This window comes from Enhydra lutris, unplaced genomic scaffold (assembly GCF_002288905.1).
Source record: "Enhydra lutris kenyoni isolate GAN:26980312 unplaced genomic scaffold, ASM228890v2 scaffoldscaffold60, whole genome shotgun sequence".
Lineage (NCBI taxonomy): Eukaryota > Metazoa > Chordata > Mammalia > Carnivora > Mustelidae > Enhydra > Enhydra lutris.
Genome location: NW_019154144.1, coordinates 253279 through 271861, shown reverse-complemented (window position 1 = coordinate 271861; position 18583 = coordinate 253279).

The window sequence follows — 18583 nt, the reverse complement described above, 5'->3', positions numbered from 1 at the left end:
GAGGCATGGGCTCTTTAAATCACAGAAACCAGAAACGAAGTTGAGTGTAAAGCTGTGGCAGGAGACAGTTGCGAGCTCTGGTTTATAGGAACTGCCTTCACTTTAAGAATTTCACGTTCTTGCAGCAGTAGTACTTATTTGTCAATTGGCCTTCCTCCCAGGACAGATTTTTTTGTTTTTAATTTTTTCCTTGAGTGGAGTGTGACACAGCGCTGATGAAGTTGGATCTCAGTAGATCAATTTTATTTTCTTTGACAGATTTGATTCCATCTCCACAACCCTTTAGAAAATGGACTTTGATCTAGTATCCTTTTTGGCCCGTCAGAGCTTTGTTGGGCCATGAAAAACAAAGTTTGCCTTTTTAGCTTGTCCAAGTCTCACATGTGAGTTTTCCCAGAGGGGTAAAATGTAGGCCAAATCAGAACCAAAGTACAATAACACTACTTTTAATTTGGCCCACTTGTGTGTTAACATTCCTAATTCTGTATCTTTTTTCTCTCTTCTTCTCATCAAGTTAGAAAATTTTCATTATTTATTTATTCAGCATGCACTAGAGTGCCTACTGCCTGCTGTGTGCCAGACATGGATGGCCAGGATCAGTTCTTTCCCCACCGGTGATCACAGTCTTCCTTGGAAGCTGATCCACACCTGTTCCATTAGCTACCAGAAAGTAATTTGAATAAAGTGCTGTGGGGACTTAGAAAAGGGAGCATTTCTGCCTGGAGTTTGCTAGGGAGGACCTCAATTAGGCACTTCAGATGGATGTGGAGTTTTCGCAGTACATTCTAGGCAAAGGGACTAACAAGTAGGGTGTTGCATTATGAGATCCACATGTAGTTACTCTGGCTGAGGGGCGCATTGTTTGGGGTTGGAATAGCACTCAGGCGTTTGTGTATTATTCATTTCAGAGCACTTAGCACTTTGCCTTGATTACAATAGGCACTCAAATACTTATTGAACTGACCTGAACAGAAACATGGTGGATTTTGTGTGCCAAATGAAGAAATTTGGACTTTATCTACTTATGATGCAAAGCTGCTAATTTTATTTTTTTTAAAGATTTTATTAATTTATTTTAGAACGGGAGAGGGTGGGGGAGGCAGGTGGGGAAGGGGGAGAGAGAGGATCCCAAACCCACCTGAAGCAGAGCAGGGAGGCTTGCGCTGGGCTATATTGCGTGACTCTGAGATCATGACCTGAGCCAAAACCAAGAGCCAGATGCTCAACTGACTGTGCCACCGAGGTACCCCCAAAGCTCCTAACTTTAAATAGAATGTCATGGGGCACCCTGGGTGGCTCGGTTAAGCATCGACTCAGTTTCTGCTCAGGGTCCTGGGATGGAGCCCAGAGGCAGGATCTGTGCTCAGCGGGGAGTCTGCTTGAGGATTCTCTCTCCCTTTGCAAACCCTCTCCCAACTTGCTCATGTGAGCACTCTGTCTCTCTTTCTCAGATAAATATTTTTAAAAAAAGAATAGTACTTGGCATATAGTGAGGATTTGCTAGATGCTAGTTGTTACTCTGTGTGAAGGCAGGGGAGGTAGAGCTGATGTGGCATTGAGGAAGTATATTTGGTTAGACTAGGTAAGTGACTAGCTATGATTAATGAGAGGATGATTCCTAAGTTTTTTGACTTAAGGCGTTGGAGTGTACTGGTTAAACTGGCTGTGAAGTCAGTACAAAAGTTGAATTCCATTGCTTACCTGTAGAATTACCATCCTGAACTTTGGTTTCCTAACATTTAGGAAATAATCATAGTACCTGCCTAGTAGGGTTTGAGGATCAAATGAAATTACGCATAAAATGCCCTTGGCAGAGTACCTAGCATGTTACAAGTACTCGGTAAATATTGGTTGTTCCTTTAGTGATGATGACATTAATGAGCTAGTAGAATGTTGTAAGATATGGAAAGGAGTGGTTAAAAGTAACTGAAGGTGGAAATGGGGAAGAGAAGATAATTAGTTTCAATCAATCCAGTGAAGCGCTTCTGTGGAGACTTCTGTGATGAAAATGTTGGATAGATGTGCTGGGCAGGAGCTAGGAAAGAATGGAAAAAAGAAAATAAAGACTTTGCATAAAGCTTTTGTGAGTGTGGTTAGCTTTTTTTTTTTCTTTTTAAGATTTTATTTATTTATTTGAGAGAGAGAGAGAGTGAGAGAGAGAATGAGAGTACGCATGCACACACAAGCAGGGAACGGACAGGGGCCTGGGGAGAAGAGGGAGCCGGATGTGGGACTCTATCCCAGGTCCCTGGGTCATGACCCAAGCCAAAGGCAGACATTTAACCAACCCACATGCCCCTGTGGTTAGCTTTTTGGAAGATTAGAGGAAAGGGGAGGCAAAGGAGAGGTTTATAATATAGGAGTGGTAGGAGTGTTCATGTTGAATATTAGACATTTCTCCTTAAAATGCATTTTGGCCACCATCAGAGGGGAGCTCCGGGTTCATAATTTGGTTGGCTCTGTGCCCATCTCCTCCTCCTTTTTTTTTCTTTCTGATTGCCCCCCAAATAAAATTATTTTTTATTACGCAGTGCCATTTAACTTATCCGTGCTTATGGGGTTAAAATTCACTCCAGGCCCACCTTCCTGTATCAAAATCCAATAAGGTTTCTAGAAGAAATGAAGGTCTTATTTTGAAGGTTCCACTCAGGAAGCAGTGTTGGTTGAAAAAAAAGATACATGTATGTATATATGTGTGTGTTAAATATATATGATTTGACATGCAAGATATATGTACATATACATACATATGTGTGTATGTATATACACATGTATTCGTGTGTGTGTACACAAATCTTGCATGTTGAATTATGGTTGTAGAAGACTCAGCCAGACCTAACATGATCCTGTTATGGGGCCTGGGGGATTTACAAAGAAAATCCCTTTTAGTTTTCCTCTCCTATGACTCTTCCTCAGAAAGTACAGAACAGTAGAAAAATCTGTGATTATGCAAGTTTTTGGTTGGTTGGAGTTAAAAGAAGTGGGTATTTTGTGTATTAGTCTAATGAAAATTTGAGGGAAATGTCTTAAAAAGCAAGTGCTCTGATACACATCATGATAAGAAATTGTCATCTGATTAGTATGCTTTTAAAGAGGTAGGTATCGTAGGATCTGTTCTTTAAAATGTATGCTTCAGGTGAGCAGGGATCATAGCAGTTTTGCTCACTGAACAATCCCCAGGTGCTTAGAATCAGAAATAGTAATGTATGCGTGCATGAATGAAATGGATCTCTTGGCTTTGATCTGTCTTGGCTCACAGATTTCTCTGAATTTTTGAAATAATCATTAGTCAGAGGGAAAACAAAAGAGAATTGAGCCAGCAAGGAAGCTTAAAGCACTTCATGTACCCACAGGAAGATATAGCGACTGTAATAGAATTTATGCCTCTTCTAATTCAGTGACTGTAGTACCTACTGCTATAATTATTTACATGATACCCTCCTTTTTCACATTTTCCTTTGATAGTTGTGAGGGGTGTGGTAGGGAGGAACAGACTTACATAGGGTTCAGAGTTGAACAGACAATAGCTGTGTCATAACTTTGTCCTCTCTTGGTTATTAGCAAAACTCTGGAAGTCTTGCTTGATTAGAAAAACTGAAAAATTAATAGAAGTCTTTTGGGCAGAGAGGGTTTAAGCATAGCTTACACCTTTATCTTTCCAGCCTTGAGGTTTAGTACTGTGACTTCTGACAATCAGAATCCCTCAAGAGAGAAATTATTTGGGGGAACAATTATTTTTTCTCAAAACTGGACTGGGAATGAGTAATAGAAAAAAAATGCAGGAAATAGGCAACGGGCAAGTAAAACTATATACAATATACACACAAGTATATACGTACATATATATGTTTATGTCATAACATATATATATAAATATGCTGTAAACAATCATATGCCACTTAAAAAGCATACCACTTCCATATGTAAAACAAATGAGGTTTTAATTTTTTCTCTTTATTGAAAGAGTAATCTTAGAGTTCCTTTAAATAACAAATTGCCCTAAAGTGTATAGTAGGAGCCATTGTAAAAAATGTTTATAACCAAGTTATGAGGACCTGTATCTGTCGCAAAAATAAGGTATACCTGGTCATAATAAAAAATTACTTTGTTATGTAGATAAAGGTAGAATAAGTCTGAGAAATATTTATACCCTTTCCTCTACCTGCCCATTCCCCCCCTCCCAAATTAAGAGTTTGGCTAATAATCTAAAAAATTAATGCATCATTCAGAGTTCAATCAAACTACATAAATATTGAACAAATAAATTGGAGTCCTTCACTTATACCTTAAGTCACTATTGTGACCATTCCTACTTTTGTTCCACATGATTTTAATGTTTGAACTTTGACTTTGAGTTGTATTCATGTAAGCGTACTTTCTGTGATCAACACTGGGCTCTATGGCCCACGAAAGATTGTTCCTGCCTTTGTTCAGCTTAAAATCTTAAAAAGCATTCAGTCAAGGAGTTAGTTATTCTAAGCAGGGTGACTAATGCCTTTCACTTATAGAACCTTTGCTCACCTCCAGTGATCTTCACTTCTGGTATATTTTAACATTCCTCCAAATTTTTCACACCAGAAATCCTAAATTTATGTATCTAGTTCTCTGAACACAGCTTCCTATCCTGTCCTTCCCGCTTTCTCACACCCACGCGTTCTATTACAGTGCCCTTCCTCTTGACAGAGACAGCTTGCCGATCTCTTAATTCCGCCCCACCTCCCCTTTCCTGTCATATTAACATCTGTTGGCCTGGAGGTCTTCTTCCCTGTCCAGTTTGGAAGCCATTGTTAAGTACCTGGAGTATGCTTTCACTGGCCCCTCTGCCTCTCTTGAACTTACTTTTGTGCTGTGTCTGCCAGATAATGCCCCTGTGCTGATTAACTCTGCCTTCTCTCCCAAAGTTGCTTTGGTAACACCAAGGAAAGGCCAGATCCACAGACTTTTTTTAAGATTTTAAAAAGTCTGTGGATCTTTGGGTGGGTAATTGTCTCTCAAACAACCCCTCCCTCCCATTTCCCCTAGTCAGTTTTGTTTATTTGGCACCTCCTGAGTGCTGACACTGAGCTAGGAACACTGGGGTATCCTCATGGAGCTTATATTTCCGGGGGAGATAGACATTGATCAAGTAATAGCCCACGCTAGAGTAACAAAGTCCACTGGAAAAATAGTACAGGGTTATGTTGTCCAATACTGTAGTCACACATGTGGCTATTGAAAAGAGGCTAGTCTTTTTTGTTTTGTTTTGTTTTTTAAAGATCTTATTGATCTATTTATTTGAGAGAGAGAGAATGCATACAGCGAATGAAGGGAGGGGCAGAAGAAGAAGGAGAGGGAGAGGGAAAGAATCTCAAGCAGCCACCATGCTGAGCAGGGAGTCCTACTCAGGGCTGGTTGGGGGCTCGACTTGGGTCTCAATCCCATGACCCTGAGACCATGACCTGAGCTGAAACCAGGAGTCAGACACTTCATTGACTGAGCCACCCAACTGCCCAGAAATGAGGCTAGTTTGAATTGAGATGTGCTCTAAGTGTGAAGTACACACCAGATTCTGAAGATTTAGTATCAGTATAAGGTAAAATAGCTCAATAATTTTTATATTTGTTTACATGCTGAAATAAGATGATAAATTCTGGGTATATTGGGTTAAATGGAATATTAAAAATAACTCATTCACTTTTTTTTTTTTTTAATGTGGCTTTAAGAACATTTAAGATGACCTATGTGATGCATACCCTATTATTTTCAGATGACCTAGGTAGCACTGGTGAAGGGAACTAGTCTCTTGGGCAGCTAACTGTGTTCCTGAAACCTTCCCTGAGGAAGTTGTCTTTGAACAGATACCTGGCTAAGTAGGTGTTACACAGGTAAACTCTCCTCAAAAGAAAAAGTTGGGGGCGGGGGGCACGCCTGGGTGGCACTATTAAGCATCTGCCTTCCGCTTGGGTCATGATCCCAGGGCCCACGTCAGGCTTCCTGCTCTGCAGGGGGCCTGCTTCTCCCTCTCCCTCTGCCTGCCACTTGCTCCCCGGGCTTATGTGCTCTCTCTCTGTCAAATAAATAAACTTTTTTTTTTTTTTTTTTTTTAAGATGGCCCTTTGAAGGAGGGTGAGAAGATCGATAAGGGAACTGGGAGAGAGAGAGGCTTGAGATGAGGCCAGGGAGGAAGGCAGGGCCAGATCATATAGGCCTTACTGGCATTGTATAAGGAACTTGGTCTTCATCACTCATGGGTTATTGCAGACCTTCATTACGAACAAACCCTTTTGTCCAAGCCCCATTTCTACTGTCTGTTAAGTAATCTGGCCACTTAATGATGATCTGGTTTGTTTTCTCAGATTTCTGTCCCTGCCTTTCCCCACTTGTAAGTTTCAGATCCGTGGAAGGCTAGCTTTTCCACATGGTGCTCTTGATCCCCATCCTTCAAAGTCTCTCTCAGGAAAGGCTTTTGTTAGTTAACTCCCATCTGTGTTTAATCTCTTTCCCCTGGCTGGCTTTTCTGTACCAGCCTAAATATGCTCCAGTCTTAAACCTTTAAAACAAAGCTCCACTGACTCTACATTCCCCTCTAGTTATTCTTCTTACAGAGTAACACAATAGTTTTTTAGTTTAACACTATATTTTATTTAAAGCAATATATTAAAAATGGATTAACATGTAACATGTAGTCAACATAAGAGTAAGGTATTTGACATTTTTTTCTTATTAAGTATTTGGAATCTGGTTATACTTTACACTTAGAGCGTATCTCGATGCAGACACTAAATATTCAGTGGTTAAAGTAAAAAGAACCTCATCAAAATAACTTAACAAAAATATTTTACACTGCTTCAATTTTACTACAATTTTATTGTAGTAAAAAATATATAACATAAAATTTATCATCTTAACCATTTTAAAGAGTGCAGTTGAGTAGTGTTAAGTGTATTCATATTGTACAATATATGTCCAGAACTTTTTCATCTTGCAGAACAAAGGCTATATCCACTAAATCTCCCGTTTCCCCCTTCCCTTAGGGCCTGGTTTCGATGGATTTGATTACTTCAGATACCTCATATAAGGAGAATCATGCAACATTTGTCTTTTTGTAACTGGTTTATTTCACTAGTATAATGACCTGAAGGTTCATCCATGTTATACTATGTGACAGGATTTCTTCCTTTTTAAGGCTCAATAATATTCCATTGGACGTATTTCCTCATTTGCTTATTCCTTCATCTTTTGATGGGCATTTGGGTTGCCTCTACCTCTTGGCTGTTACAAATAGTGCTGCAATGAACATGGATGTGCAAATATCTTTTCGACACCCTGCTTTCAACTTTTTTGGATTCTAGTTTTTTAAATACCAAAAGTGGGATTGCTGGATCATATGGCCATTCTGTTTTTAATTTCTTTAGAACCCATATACTGTTTTCTGTAGAGGCTGCACCATTTTACCATCTCCCCAGTGGTATACAAGGGTTCCAATTTCTCCACATCCTCACCCACACTTGTTATTCTGCTTTTTTGATTATAGCTTTTGATTGCAGCCATCCTAATGGATATGATATGAGAACTCATTATGCTTTTGATTTGCATTTCTCTGATGATTAGTAATGTTGAGCATCTTATTATGTTTGTTGGCCATTTGTAGATCATCTTTGGAGAAATGTCTATTTAAGTCCTGGCCCATTTTTTTCGTTGCTATTTGATTTTTGTTGTTGATTAGTAAAAGTTCTTTATATATTCTAGTTCTTCACCATTTATCAGGTATATTATTTGCAGATATTTCACTTCTTTAATTGTGTCCTTTGATGTGATATATTTGATTGTGTGTTCTGTTGTCTATTTTTTTGTTTGTTTTTTTAAAGATTTTATTTGTTTATTTGACAGACAGAGATCACAAGTAGGCAGAGAGGCAGGTGGGGGTGGAGGGGGGAAGTAGGCTCCCTGCTGAGCAGAGAGCCCAATGAGAGCTCGATCCCAGGACCCTGGGATCATGACCTGGGCCTAAGGCAGAGGTTTAACCCACTGAGCCACCCAGGCGCCCCTTCTGTTGTCCGTTTTTGATGCTTATAATTTGGGTGTTGTGTTCAAGAAATCCTTCCCCAAAACAAACAAAATCCTCACCAGATCCATTGTCATGAAGCTTACCCCTTATTTCCTTCTAGAAGTTTTACAGTTTCAGTTCTTTAATCTACCTAAGTCAGTGTTTGAATATGGTATAAGACAAGGATCCAAACAAAATATTTTGAACATATTTCTGAGACTTTGCTTTTGGAAATAAGAGGAAAAGGTCTGAAATATATGAATAGTTTTAATTTAGGGGGACTGATGACAGTAATTAGCTAGGACACAGTTCTCAAATGGTACTTACTAATATATTCTAGTGTGAGTTTCTCTGTTCTTTTGTTTCTTATAGTTGTGAGACACTGATATGGAAACAATCAGTAGTCTAGGGCTAGCTCAAGCTAAAACATAAAATGATTGGGAAGAAGCCAAGTATCAGAGTGCAGGTGATTGCATTCTGTGCCTCTTTATTACAGATAGGTAATGCATGTGGTCAGTTGCTGAGCATACCTTTTAAATCTCTTCTGTCAGGGCCATTTAATAAGAATTCAAAAGTATCTATAGCAATTAGATCTCATATGAAATATTTATTAACCTCATTAATTTCTCTAATTTTAGGCTTTGTGCATTCATTATAGATGAGATACATTAATTGAGACTTGAACAGACTAATTTCAGAGTTTGTTAAAAAATTAAAAATAATTTTTCTAGGTTTTGACCTTTTCTTTTTCCTGGTATATTGAGTACATTTGTCAACACATTTGAATGATTTTTCTACCTTTGAAAGACATATAATAACATTAAGAAAGCCTTCAAGATTTATTCTCTGAATCTGGATTTTTTTAAATAGTATGGTAGCTATTTACAGAAAGGACTAAGATTTTAGTAAATCCATTTTGTAGGATACAGAAGGATGATAAAATCTATTAACTATCAAAATTAACTTTCAACTAATTTATATTGTGTTGGTTTTTTTTTTATTGTAAAGGTTTTTGTGTTATGAAGTTGTTTGGTATGATTTTAGTCTTTCTCTCTCTCTCTCTCTTTTTTTTTTTTAAGATTTTTATTTATTTATTTGACAGAGAGAAACACAACAAGAGATGGAACAGAAGCAGGGGGAGTGGGAGAGGGAGAAGGGAGGCTTCCCACTGAGCAGAGAGCCTGATGGGCTCAATGCAGGGCTTAATCCCAGGACTCTAGGATCATGACCTGAGCTTAAGACAGACACTTAGCACCTGACCTACCCAGGCACCCCTGATTTTAGTCTTTCTAAATGTGACAGTGTGACTGAATTTTCTCTATGTATAGTTTGGGTTCTCCAGAGGCATAATAAATCAAACTTAGTCCTGGAGAAAGCAAAGTAGATTATTAAGTAGTTCTTAAAATGTTTATTCATAGTACACCATTCCTTATATCTCCATAAAAAAAAATTACTCTTTTGGTTATTTAAACCAAAAGAAAATGATTCTGTTAATAAAAAAAACAAAGAAATTACTCTTGAAGTATACTGGGGTTTGTGAAAGGAAATCTTTCTGGAAGATAAAGCTTAATGTTCTTAAAAATAATATTTCTAATTCATTTTTAAAATAGTAATATTTCTTTTTTAAAGAATATTTTTCTATCTGATAACTCCTAGGAAGCAAATGGTATATCTGTTTGATTTGCCTTGTTGCATACATTATCAAGAACATTGGGGTATAAGAGTACATTAGTTTCCTTTTTTCTTCTAACACTGTATTTTTTTTTTTTATTATAGGAATGCTAGGTGTAGAAAATTTAGGAAATACTAAATTATGCAAAGAAAATAGAAAATGCCTAATAATGCCACCAGTTAAAATTCTTTTAAAATCATTTATTCAAATATTTGAATATCTCTGTACTTGTGTACCTTTCTAGATATTTGGGATATGAAAGTGAATCATAAAAGTTCTTGTTGTCAGAAATTGAGATGAATCAGGTAATCATTTTATCATAATTACTATATTTTGATACAAATATGATATTTAAATAGTAAAACTTAGGCATAGAATCTCATGGCAAGGTGTTAGTGTAATTATTATTTTACATTATAGGTAAAGAGTAGTCTCTAGTGAAAAATAATAGTCTATTTGTGATTGTGCCGGGCCTGAGATAGTTAAGTAATGATTATGTACTGGGCTGCCCCCAACACTGGCTACTTATTGAATGTCTATTATGTGCCAGGCACTATTCTAGATGGCAACAATATAGCAAAGAACAAGATAGGGGGTGGGGGTGGGTGGGGTGGGGGGGGGTGGTGGTGGGGATCCCTGTTCCTAAGGAGTTTACATGCTGTGGGGGCTGGGAAGAGAGAGAAACAATGAACAGGTAAGCAGATTAATGTAAAGGATAATGACATGCCCAGAAGAAAATAAGATGATAAGGTCAGATCTTAATAGCCTCTTACACTGGTGACTGAAATCTACAGCTGGTCTTCACATTTCCTTTCAGCCATTAGTTTGTCTTCCTCACCAGGAAAACTTTTAATTAATACTGCCACAGAGAAACAAATAGTGGCATCTCTGGTTCCTGCCCTTTGCCTTATTCTTTCCTGGAGGTTTCGTCCTCAGTGAAAAAACAGCAAAAGTAGGAAGGAATTTAGAGGAGAAGCAAGGCATCTGGCAAGTCATTTCTCAGATAATGTCTTTTTTCATGAAGCTGAGAGTTTGTTGAGTTTGTACCTGTCAGTATCTCAGCGGAAATTACTATTCGTATGTTCTGAGTCAACAAAAACAAACCCTACCAGTTATTAGGAGGGAACAAGCGCAAATGATTTTATCAATCCTTACAGAATTTGCAGCTTTATTGTCAAGTTTCTCATATTTCTTCCAAAAACTATCATCTGTGTCACCTTATAAAGAACTCTTCATTTGTAACTTAGCTGATTAAACATCTTTACGATGTCTAGGACTTTTGTGCCCTGCTTTCTTTGGTACATAAGACTTTGGAGTGTGACTCATGACTCATCAGTTGACGTTGTGGTGCATTTTTAGAAACAAAGAATGCAACAGCAGATTTCCCTTAAGCAGCAGGAGTGGAAGTGAATACAAGAAAATTCAGATGCGCCTATCTTTGTGGGTGTTATTACAGTTGTATGTTATCTTGATTCTTGGAAGTGTGTTACAACACCGGACATTTCAATGAGTTTGAATAGAATAGGTATAAACTGTGTATGTGTCTTGCAACAGAATTCTTACATTTTTATTATGTGGTAACTGCATTTCTCCCATTTTTACGGTATGCACTCACTTTGCAGATAATACAATACTTAATATTTAGGCTTGTGTTTTACTTATTTTTGAAACGAGACCATGAGGAAAAAGCATCTTGGGCACACCACTTCATTTTTAGTACTCCATAATATTGTTATTTCTGATGACAGTGTCTTGTTGGCTTACTTTGCTTTTTAATTTTAGCCGTGTATAATCATAGCCAAGCTGGCTATGTTCTACTTTATTTCCTTTAGTACATGCTCCTGCCATGGTATACTTCAATACACTTTAAAGTCAGTCTGTACAGGGGCGCCTGGGGGGCTTAGTTGGAAGAGCATGTCACTCTTGATCTCTGGTTAGTTTGAGCTCTACACCGGGTGTAGAGATCACTTAAAAATAAATTAACAAACTTAAAAAAAAAAAATCTGCACAAATAGATATTTTATGAAAAACAAGCCTCACTCCCATTCCCATGTCCCAGTCACAGTTCCTTCAGAGTTGACTACTGTCGGTTTTTGGTATATCCCTCTAGACATATTTTGTGCATATAATAAATTCATGTGTATCTATACAGACTGATGTTTTAAAACACATACTGTTCTTGGGGTGCATTCGTGACTTATTCTGTTAATGTCTGACTCTTGATTTCAGCTCAGGTCTCAATCTCAGATTCCTGAGTTCAAGCCCCTTGGACTAAAAATACTAATAAATATGGGGCGCCTCGGTGGCTCAGTGTTTGGTTAAAGCCTCTGCCTTCAGCTCGGGTCATGGTCTCAGGGTCCTGGGATCGAGCCCCATATCGGGCTCTCTGCTCGGCGGGGAGCCTGCTTCCCCTTCTCTCTCTGCCTGCTTGTGATCTCTCTCTTTCAAAATAAATAAATAAAATATTTTTTAAAAATACTAGTAAATAAATACATATATACTCTTCTGTACCTTGATTTCCATTAGCTCAAAATTTGTTTTAATTTGGTCTTCTTTTTGAAATTCAGTTTTTAATTTGGTTGCTGATTTCACTAAGGTAATCTTATTACCTTAAAAAAGTGTTTATCTCTTGAAGAACATGTATTACCACATACGTTTTCTCAGCTGGTTACAATTATAGAAAAAAGGATTATCTGACTTTTTTTTAAACTATAAATCATGACCCTGTTGTTTTTCCTTTTTTAAAGGGATAGCTAAACATAATAAAAATTTAGTCATCTCGATAACTTTTTTACTAGGTTCCTGTGATCTGGCAAATACAGTACAACCATGGAAGAGTATCTATTTAGTTCATTTTAAATTTTGCTAAACAGCTTGATTATAGGGAATATTGTAGTACAAATTACACAGAATTAATAATTGTTTAACAAATCTGCTTGCTAGTCAGAAATGTCTTGGTGGGGGTGCCTGGGTGACTCAGTTGGTTGGGCATCTGCCTTCAGCTCAGCTCATGATCTCAGGGTCCTGGGGTCAGGACCTGTGTCCGGTTCCCTGCTTAGCAGGGAGCCTGCCTGTGCCTGCTGCTCTGCCTATTTGTGTTCTCTATTTCTCTGTTAAATAAATAAATAAAATCTTAAAAAAAAAAAAAAAAAGGAATGTCTTGGTGCATTTTACGGTGTTCCTCAATTCTGCAGATTGTACCTTTACCATATTCGTGTTTGCAGTGGGCACTCTTAGAATAGTTTTCATTTTGAGAAGTGTTGAGTGTATCCATTTTATTCTAAAAAAGGGAAAGGGAAAGGTGGTCTTTTCCTGTTCCATTAGAATATATTATTAGGGCGCCAGGGTGGCTCAGTCAGTCGGTTGAGCCTCTGCCTTTGGCTCAGATCATGATCTCAGGGTCCTGGGATTGAGCCCTGCATTGGGCTCCTTACTCAGTAGGGAGTCTGCTCTTCCCTCTCCTAGAATATAATGATCTGGAGGGGCAAAAAAGTAAACTATTTTCAGTAATTTAAGTGTATCATCCTAGAGGCTTTAATTTTTTCACTGTTAAAACTGCCTTCCATTTGGCTGTGAAACATAACGGGCAGAAGAGTAGAACTGCCAATATTAATCATTATAATAACTACCATTTGAGTGACTACTCTGGCTGTCACTTTGCTAGGAGCTTTAAGCTTTTATTCAGCTGTTAATTATGACAGTAATCCCATGAGGTCACCACTTTGCATTCAAGAAACTGGAGTTCAGAAAGTTTCAGAGATAATATATACAATTCGGATAAGGGAATTGTATATATGTATATATGTATGTATGGCTGGAAATCATACTTATATGATCTAAAAGCCATTAGTCTTTACTAAGTTGTTTCTCTGAAAAGATAAAGTTCTGATAGAACCATAATTGTTTTTTCCTTCTTGTGAAGAGCATTTCATTGATCATTTTTGTTTAAACCATACAGTTGACAAAAGAAGAGGTAGGTTTCACGTATAAAAGGTCATAGTCCTAGGACTTATAATAAGATGATTTTTCAAAAGAAACTCAATAGGATTGTTTTGTTATAATGCAGTTGAATGATTTTAGAGAAATCATGGTTTTAATTCTAAAACATGAGAGAAGCTGATTGCTGACTTATAAGTGAGATCATACAGTATTTGTCTTTGTCTGACTTAATTCACTTATCATAATACCCTCAGGGTCCATCCATGTTGTTGCAAATGGCAAGATTTCATTTTTATGGCTGAATAGTATTCGTGTGTGTGTGTGCGTATGTGTGTGTGTGTGTGTGCATGTACACACATTTTCTTTATCCATCATTCTTAAATGAATACTTAGATTATTTCCATACCTTGGCTATCATAAACAATACTGCAGTGAACATGGGTGCATATATGTTTTTGGATTAGTATTTTTATTTTCTTCAGATAAATACTCAGAGGTAGAATTGCTGGATCATACAGTATTTCTATGTTTAATTTTTTGAGGAACCTCCATATTGTTTTCCACCGTGGCTGCACCAATTTACATTGCCACCAACAGTGCACAGGGGTTCCCTTTTCTTTTCTCCACATTCTTGCCAATACTTGTTATTTCTTATCTTTTTGATACTAGCCATTCCAGCAGGCGTAAAGTAATATCTCTTTGTGTTTTTTATTTGCATTTCCCCAATGATTAGTGATGTTGAGCATCTTTTCATGTGTCTGTGGCCATCTGTATGTCATCTTTGGAAAAATTTCTCTTCAGATCCTCCACCTATTTTTAAATTGGATTGTTTGGGGTTTTTTGCTATTGAGTTGTTAGGAGTTCTTTGTATAATTTTAGATATTAACTGCTTATCAGATACATGATTTACAAATATTTTCTCCTATTCCATCAGTTATGTTTTCATTCTGTTGGTGGTTTCTTTTGCTGTACAGAAGCTTTTTAGTTTGATATAATCCCACTTGTTTATTTTTGCTTTTGTTGCCATTACTTTTGGTGTCAGATCCAAAAAATCATCACCAAGACAAATGTCAGGGAGCTTATCACCTATGTTTTCTTCTAAGAGTTGTGGAATTTCAGATCTTACGTTCCAGTCTTTAATTCATTTCGAGTTAATTTTTGTGTGTGCTGTAAGACAGAGGTTCATTTGCATTCTTTCACATTTGGCTGTCTATAGTTTTTCCAACAGCATTTATTGAAGAGACTGTATTTTCCCCATTATATATATACTTGGCTTCTTTGTTGTAAAGTAATTGACCATATATGCGTGGGTTTTTTCTGGGTGCCATATTTTGTTGCATTCATTTACCCATCTCTTTTTATGCCAGTACCGTACTGTTATGATTACAGTAGCCTTGTAATATAGCTTAAAATCAGGAAGTATGATGTGTCCAGCTTTTTCCTTCTTTCTCAAGATTGCTCTGGCTATTAAGAATTTTTTGTGGTTACAAATTTTAGGAAAATTTGTTCTATTTCTGTGAAAAAATAGGCACTAGAATTTCAATAGGGATTACATTGAATCTGTATGTTGGTTTGAGTCATATGGTTATTTTAACAATATTCTTCTAATCTAAAGCATTGAGTATTTTTTCATTTATTTGTGTGTTTGTTTCGTCAATTTCTATAGTTTTATCTGGGCTTTCATTTTCTTGGTTGAATTTATTCCTAGGTATTTTATTTTTTCTGATACTGTTATAAATGGGATTGTTTTCTTTATGTCTCCTTGATAGTTCATTATTAATATATACAGATTTTTGTATATGATTTTATATCCTGTCACTTTACTGATTTTACTTATTCTAACAGTTTTCTGGTGGAGTCTTTAAGGTTCTATATATAAAATACCATGTCATCTGCATTTAGTGATAGTTTTATTTCTTCACTTCCAATGTAAGTGCCTTTTTTCTTCTCTTCCCTAATTGCTCTTGCCAGGACTTCAATACTCTGTTGGTTAAAAGTGTCAAGAATGGGGACGCCTGGGTGGCTCAGTTGGTTGGGCAGCTGCCTTTGGCTTAGGTCATGATCCCAGCGTCCTGGGATCGAGTCCCGTATCGGGCTCCTTGCTCGGCAGGGAGCCTGCTTCTCCCTCTGCCTCTGCCTGCCATTCTGTCTGCCTGTGCTCGCTCGCTCTCCCTCTCTCTCTGACAAATAAATAAAATCTTTAAAAAAAAAAAAAAGTGTCAAGAATGGGCATCTTTGTTTTGTTCCTGATTTTAGAGGAAAAAGCTTTCAGCTTTTCATTGTTGAGTGTGATGTTAGCTGTGGACTTGTCATGTCTGGCCTTTATTACATGGAGGGTACATTCTTTCTGTATTGCCTTTGTTGAGAGTTTTTATCATAAATGGATATTGAACTTTGCCACATGGGATTTCTGTATCTTTTGAGATGATCAGGTGATTTTTACCCTTCATTCTGTTTATATGGTTTATCACATCGATTGGTTTGTGGAGTTGAACCATCCTGACATACCTGAAATGAATCCCATTTGATCATGATCTATAATTTTTTTAACATGTTATTTAATTAGGTTTGCTAATGTTTTACTGAGGATTTTTGCATCCATGTTTATTGGGGATGTTGTCCTCTAATTTTTTTCTTGTGGTGTCCTTGTCTGGTTTTGGTATCAGGGTAATACCAGCCTCATAAAATGAGTTTGGAATTGTTCTATCCTCTTCTATTTTTTGGAAGAGTTGAGGAGATTGGTATTAATTTTTCTTCAAATGTTCAGTAGAATTTACCAGTGATACCATCTCGTCCTGGACTTTTGTTTTTTTGGGAGATAGTAATTGCTTCTTCACAGAGATTGGCACCTAAAAAGTACAGTTACCTTGATTTTGGTAATGAGCTATCAGTAAAAGGACTCTGATTTTATTTTATCAAATCTTTTTTGTAATGATGGTTACTTAGTGAGATGTTTACCTGCATGGTTTGTGTGTTTATTTTGTATGATGTTTTTGGACAAGGAATTGTACTCCCCCCACACACATCTCCACAGTTTAGGTGCAAGCATAAGAAAATGGGTTACTACAAAGAAGAGTAACATTGTCATAGCTTAAATGTTCTTCTTAGTGATTCTTTAAGTGTTAGGTTTTCTTTTTCTTTTTTAAAAAAGTTTTATTTGCGGAATAACAGTTTTTTACTTTTATATTATTAAAATACTTAAATGGTAGAACAGTAGATAATAGAAATTTAGAAAATCTGGAAAACAGGCAAGCAAGAGTAAGAAAAATATGTATTCCCTTCTACTAGGTATATACCTGTTTGTTCTTGTCCCCATTAATAATTGTTAGACAGTTTTCCTAATCTATAGTGAAACTTATGGTGGATTAATTTTTCATAACTATGATGGATCATTTTTCATACTCTCCAAGGATGTCCCCTAATTCCTCCTTACCCACTTGTTTCTTAATCTTTACCTACTGTTTCCTTGAAATTGCCTCAGCCTATATAGTAAAGGTTTCATTTAAAGTTAGAGAGATACTTTCCTTCATTTTCAGCACTATCATACCCATACCTTTTGTAGCCATATGGGTGACAGCTGTTGAAATGAAGAGCAGACAGACCAAAGTTGAGGAAACAACTCGTTTTGCGGAAGACATTCAGTTTCGGGTGGCTCTATAGAGTAGTCATTAGCTGAATAGCATTTGCAGCGTGTGTGCAGTTGACTTAGCCCATGTACGACTCCCCTGGCCCTGCTTGCTCTCCTTGCTGGTACCACAGCACAGCATGCCAAAAATAGTTAATTGTGTGCTGTGGGGTTTTTTTTTCCTTTTTATATAAATATGTATGTTTTTAGTAAGGAAAACATTTTAGAAAACATAAGAGAAACCTGTGCTTTGCAGAATGGTATTAATAAGATATATGTATATTAAAATTACAGTTGGACATCTAGTGTCTGGTGGAAGGATACTTGAGGATCCTTTTCTTTCACTGAACGAAAGCTTATTTATTTATCACTGTATGGTATAGTGACATTGGGCTACTTCGGAAGCATTTCTTAAAACTTTGTGCCCCGCTGCTGGCATTTGTGTAGGAGGAAAATAAAAAACAGCTGTGTAGGCCCTGGCTGCTGCTAGGCACATATGTGCAGGTACAAGTACGTGAAAAGAGAGATCTGGCCATTTCTGAAGCTGGTTGCCTGTTCAAGCACTGCTGGTGGATTCCACAAGCTGCTCTTGTTAGTATTTGTCATCGGCAGATGGCAGTTTACTGACTGGGATAATCATGGGCTGAGTTCTCTAATGGCATCACTTACGTAGGCATACCTGATGGGAAATGGTCCTAATATATCCAAGTAATGATTTACTCTTGCTTCTAGGATAGCCATGCAGCTTTTACAAGCTAATTCAGAATATGTAATTGTACCAAGGTGTGTTTTTGTTTGTATTTTAAAGGGTGGCATCAGATGCTGTTCTTGTCCCCTTAGAACTGAATTAAAAGATGTTAACTACAATTCCAAAATGGAATTATGTTGGGAAAGGTGAAGACATTCTTTTAGTAATAGAAAATAGGAGTTACGTTTTAAAGGGAGACTTCCACAGTATTCTGTTTAACAAACGTGTTTCAATTCATATTATTAATCCTGAATTACGGATTGTTAGGTTAGCCATGAGTTGTTGAAGTTATTAAGTAATAAGAGATGAACAGAAGGAAAAGTTAGTATTTTGACATCAGTTTCCTAAGTAAAAGTGCTAATATATGACGGCATAATTGTTTCCTAAGGCAACTAAATGGAAGTATATTTTCTAGTGAGTATTTACCCAAAGAATTAAAAAACACTAATTTGAAAAGATATGTAGACCCCTTTGTTTATTACAGCATTATTTACAATGGCCAAATTATAGAAGCAGCTCAAATGTCCATCGATAGATGAATGGATAAAGAAGATGTGGTATATATGTGTGTAT